Genomic DNA, 6,000 nt, shown 5'->3' with positions numbered 1-6,000 from the left:
TCCCTTATCCCTGAGGTCATACTCAATGACCTCGTCTCAGGTCTTTTTCGGTCTACCTCTTGCAGTCCTGCTCCTAACATTAACATTTCTCACTTTCTGCACCGAATTATCATCCCCCCATCCTCTCCAAATGGCCAAACCATCCCAATTTACCTCTCCTCGTCACAACACCAATTCTTCCCAGTCCCATTCTACCGCTCAACTCATCCATCATAAACCTATCCCCCTCAGGCCTCGCACTCAGGGATGCACTGCAAATCCACCTAATCACTGTCATTTCTGTACGTTTGAGCCTGCTAATGTCCTCCTCCTTTAACTACACAAGTGTAGTTTGAAATTAAAACGTCAATTGCAATGGGCAAGGCATATTATAAAATGTTACCTGTCAGTGTTTCCTAGCTATGACTACAATCATAGGATGTATTCTGAGTTAATATAATACTGTGTTGCCTAACAACATTAATACATTTGACATGGGAATAACTTAATAATAAAATCGCTAGTCTTTTACGTATATAGAAGTATCTGGATTACATATTTCATAGAAATATTGATCGTGATTGTAATGAGATAGGGAGACGCTCCGTTAATGTCCGTTACCATGCCTTAGGTGTATTCTCTCTCTCTCTCTCTCTCTCTCTCTCTCTCTCTCTCAGTGTGTGTGTGTGTGTGTGTGTGTGTGTGTGTGTGTGTGTGTGTGTGTGTGTGTGTGTGTGTGTGTGTGTGTCAGACACGCGAGTCGAAATTCTCGAACTCTAAACCCAGACGCTTTGGCGTTGGCAGTGCTGACTGTATCACCAAATTCTGACCCGGGCTGTACGTGGGTCCTCGCACCCAGGTAAGGGTGAATGGACATTTAAGTGATGAGTTTTCCGTTAATGTTAGTGTGCATCAAGGGGCAGTCGTCAGCCCGTTGTTGTTTATTATGGTACTTCAAGCCCTCTTAAGTGACTTAAGAAATGGACTTCCGTGGGATATGTTGTATACTGATGATCTGGTGTTGATTGCAGAGAATGAAAGAGAGATAGAGGAAAGATTAAGGAAATGGAGAGATGGTATGGGGCACAAGGGCTTAAGAGCAAATGCAGATAAAACAAAAGTGATAGTATCTAGGACTGTTGATGGACTGTGAAAGAAGAGAGAGAATGGCCATGCGCGATTTGCCATAAGGGCGTGGGAAGTAATTCCATCTTGTGCAGTGTCTGTGATAAGTGGGTGCATTAATGATGTAGTGGTATTAGAGGTTGACTGCGAGATAATGCTGATTTCATGAGTGCGGTGTGTCAGGGAGAGCAGGTGGAGATGTCAGGCGTGAAAGAATTGAACATGCTGGTGAGTTTCTTGAGTGTGTGGAAGAGTTTTGTTATTTGGGAGACACGTTATGTGCCGGAGGTGGAGCTGGAGTGAGGAGTGGTTGGAAGAAGTTCAGGTAGCTGTAGCCTCTCCTAACACTGAGAGGCTCTGCCTCTGTAATAAGGGATCTTTGTATGCAGCATGGTTTGGAGCCTAATGCTTTTATGATAATGAGACCTGGACATTAAATTGATGATGAAAGTATAGCATACATGTGTCCCGTGAGTAAGCTATGAAACACACGGACGGTCGGGTCTCCTTACATTTTGTTTAAGCTACGGGTTAATCACATAAGTGACGGATGATACCAGAACGTGGATAAGCGTCTTATTTTAAATTATGATTAGTAAAGTGAAATCAATATATTGTTTTCTCTCTTAATAATATTATAATCGTAATAATAAACACTGAAGGGGATGAAAGACTCAATTGCACTGATATTTACTATTACCATACTCAATATCCAGTCCACCCACCATTTTTCTCTCTCTCTCTCTCTCTCTCTCTCTCTCTCTATATATATATATATATATATATATATCATCCAATCCTATGTTGCCCAACAAGGAGCGTAGGAGCCCGGGGCTAGGCAAGTTGGTCCTGACATTTAAGATGAGAGTGACCAGCCTCACTCATCCCTGAGTGGCATTATGTGAGCAGTAAACCCCAACCACCCCTTGCATATAAGCCTACACCGGCTCAATCCGATTGGAGTTCCGTAATTACCCACTACACCACCAGACGCCATAATCTGGTTCCATGGTTACCATCCAGGGTAGCAAATGGTTTCCTGGTGTACAGGAAACCATTTGGCTTGTCACTCAGCGTAGAGTCACCCACAGGCAGACGAGCGAGGAAAGAACGAAGGAAAGAAAGTCAGAAGAGGGTGGAAGGAAAGAAGGATGGATGAGAGGAAAGGGCAGACACCCGAGAGCAGCGTATATAATTAAAGTCGTGCAAGGGAGAGAAAAAGACGGCGCAATGTGGTAAGGGGGGTGTCGCGACGCTGGTGATCCAGACCCTGTGCGTATGAAACGGCCATTTTTTTTTTTTTCCATGTGCTTTGGATCGGACACAAAGTTGGTTCACAGTAAAAGGTGTTTGGAGTGTAAATGTGATGAGCATGTGATCCCTTAATCGCCTCATCCCTCCAAGGCGGGGTCACAATAAACCAAAAAAACTAAAACAGCCATGCAAACTCTGGTCACATTTGCATCACATCCACACTCTCAACAACGTAATACGTTTTACAGTATTTAAATCTATGATTATTAATTTGCAATTAAGCCGTATGTATTGCAAGACTGTCGACAGTTCATATCTTACCGTGTATTATCCCTCCTCCAACAATAGACTCTGCCATGGAAACTAGAGGAGAAATGCTTCTCATCTGTAAAGATGGCTCTGCTCCATAAGTCATCATCCTGCTCAACATGGAGTTGTGCAAAAACCAGTCTTCCTGCACAGTGCTGGTCCGTCAGCTGTTCCTTCTGAGCTGGGGTGCGATGGTGTATTCCAGCGCAATGTAACCTACTTACAGTTCTGGCTGACACTTCTAACTGCAAGTCATGCCTTAAGGCCCGTTCACACATCGCCGAATGAGATGCCGAATGCGTGCCGAACCGTATTCGGCCAGGATTCGGCCAGAATCGGGCGCAAACTGCCCGAATTCGGCCTTTCTGTCTGCTGTCTGTTTGATGTCGCCGACAGTATACCGACGAAATAGAATGCAAATCGAACGCAAACAGAATGCGTACAGACGCCAACCCGAAACTCTTATTTTGAAAATTAACCGTCATTTTTTCGGTGCGACATCGGTACAGCATCGACGATGCATCGGCGATGCATGAACGATGCATCGCCGATGCTGTACCAAGGGCATCTCGAATGCATACCGAACTTCCCACGCCCACCCAGGGGTGTATAAATATGCGCGTACCAAAAAGCCCATCACACTCCCAGTTCCAACAGAGCAACAATGGACATCACAGCAGTCATCCCCAGCGAAGTCAACAAGCAAGCCGTGGCCCTGTGGAGCAAAGCACAGACTGACTCCCTGCTCTGCGTCAAGTATCTGACCTACCTGTCTGGCTCTCCTGCGACAGGCAGGAATCTTGGAAATGGGGGTTAGAGTCCTCTGGGAACAGGTCTTCGAATGCCGCCTCCATTCTGCTGTAGATGCTGTAGTGCGCCCGTTCTCCTAGCTCTGGAAAGTGTGACTGGGATGCTTTGGCCTTTTATATATGCCTCGGTGGCCGGTGTTCAAAATTCTGTATACATTCTTGGGACAATCGGTATAATTTTGGTATGTATTCTGTCCATATTCGCCGATTCATCGCCGACATCGTACCGATTTATAGCGGTCATTTTGTCGGCGATGCATCGGCGAATGCATACTGAATGCTTGGAATGCATACCGAAGGATTACCGAATGCGACCCGAGGGCGTCCCGAGGAAGTGAGTTCGGGCAGGTCACACCGAATATTTCATGTTTGATGAAATATTCGGTGACTTGCCCGAACCCATTTCGAACACCCCGAAACGTTCCCGAAGTGCGCCGAATAGCCCAGAATTGACCACCGAACGTTTCCCGAAGCCTATTCGGCATGCATTCGGCTTCTCTTTCGGCGATGTGTGAACGGGGTCTTATTGCCGCTGCGTTGGTAAGGGGGTTAGCTTCCGCTGCCACAATAATGTTCCCATCCTCTACTGGTGTTGTCCTCCTTAGGGCTCCTGTTCTCTTTAAGAAGTGGAGTTTGCTGTAAACCCAACGAGGTTGTGATGCATTTATTGAGGTGTTCTCAAAAGTTACCATTATAGCTTGCGTGGGTCTTTCCTAATGACTATGTAAGGTTTTAGTGCATCCGTCCGACTCCGTGAAACCTGAACGATCAGCATATGCAGTATCATTTCACGGGGCGAACGTCACTCTCTCACCTTGTCAGAGCCACTCAGCGGGGAGATGTTGCCATATGCAGGTAGCTTGGTTGTATCAGTCTTGACGAATGGACTACGTTACTACACGTGCTAACACTGTCACCTCCATAGTATCCACGAGAGTTTGACAACACAGTTAACCAGTTGGGACAATTTCCTTATTGATATTACCGACAGAGGAACATGTGAACAGGACTGTTTATATTACTGTATACACCCATAAATTTTCTCCTCATCCCTTATCTGTTTTATCAATGCTCACCCCTATTTCGCTAACAATGGTGGAAGAGGAATCACGTAACATAGATATGTCGCATAATATGAATCTTTTTGTAATGTTAATGGATCCTAAACGTAATCGATAGTTTAATCACCAGCTACGCTTAAGTAAAACAATGATATGGATTTGTAGTCAAAGGGTATGTGGAAAAACTAATCATCTCTTTTTCATTTCCTATAACATGGTCATTTGAGAACGGGAAGGTGGGAGAGATGATAAGGTTATCAGAAGACTAAAGAGGAAGCCAGAGCTACAATGCGTTTTGCTCATGTCTTTGCTACAGCCAGGTTCGGATGCTTTAAGTAAACATAGATAACATGTAAATATGAACTACTACTGTACTATAATGTTACTGTAAGTCATACGTTACCGTGAACAACAGTTTACCATCATAGCACGCTTAACAGCTTAACATATACCCTTCTTTACCCCAACCCCATTACTGACAGGACTAAACCTCTGATACCCTACACTACCCCACCACCAACCAGTAATGTAGGTCACAAGACAGTTTTTGATGGTTGTAGATGTAATCGCAGATAATATGTATTTTCGTAGAATATGAATATCTATATATTGACAATTTCAATATAATAACTGTAACCTCATAGGCAAAATATTTATAACTGTTCACATACACTGTATCTTATGTATACTGGCATGGGAGTCCGGAGGGGGAGGGGGCAAGGGAGGGCAGTTGCCCCCCCTTGGTATTCGACGGCTTCAGTTCTTGTTCAAGGATGATTGAGTGATTTGAGTTGATTCATGCATTCTGTCACTATGCATTTGATGTAAGTCATGTAACTCATGTAAGTAAATGCCTTTGCCTATTTGGAGTGTGTGTATTTTGATAAAACTGCACATATACTTATAATTTCTCTTATTTTGCACCCGCTTACAAAAAATCTTGTGGACGCTCCTGTGTACTCCTACTATAACAAATCCAAGTATGCACATGGAATTTAAAGACCTTACGCAGGTTGTTTATGTTTCCATTGGTGTTCCACCTCGTAATCCACTTGGCGACGGTCCTTGGTGCCGGACCAAGGCGCTAAGCGATAGCACGTATAGACAGCCCACTATCGCGCAGAGCGAAGATGCTGCCTCTCAACTCCAGGTTTTGCTCCTTCCTGTTCATATCGTATTTTCCCGGGGACTGGTAACCCCCAGATCCGTATGATACAAAGATATCTCGGATGATTTCCTCCCTCCTTCCCTCTCTATCAGTGTCAGACACGCGAGTCGAAATTCTTGATCTGATGCAAACGTTTCTGGCATCATTAACGCTGTGGCTACAGAAAGTGATTGTGAAAAATGGTGGGTGGACTGGATATTGAGTATGGTAATAGTAAATATCAGTGCAATTGAGTCTTTCATCCTCTTCAGTGTTTATTATTACGATTATAATATTATTAAGAGAGAGAAAAAAA

Source organism: Coenobita brevimanus, chromosome 24 (assembly GCF_032717465.1).
Source record: "Coenobita brevimanus isolate Jiangsu-jjx chromosome 24, ASM3271746v2, whole genome shotgun sequence".
Classification (NCBI taxonomy): domain Eukaryota; kingdom Metazoa; phylum Arthropoda; class Malacostraca; order Decapoda; family Coenobitidae; genus Coenobita; species Coenobita brevimanus.
Note: the sequence above shows the minus strand (reverse complement) of the source record.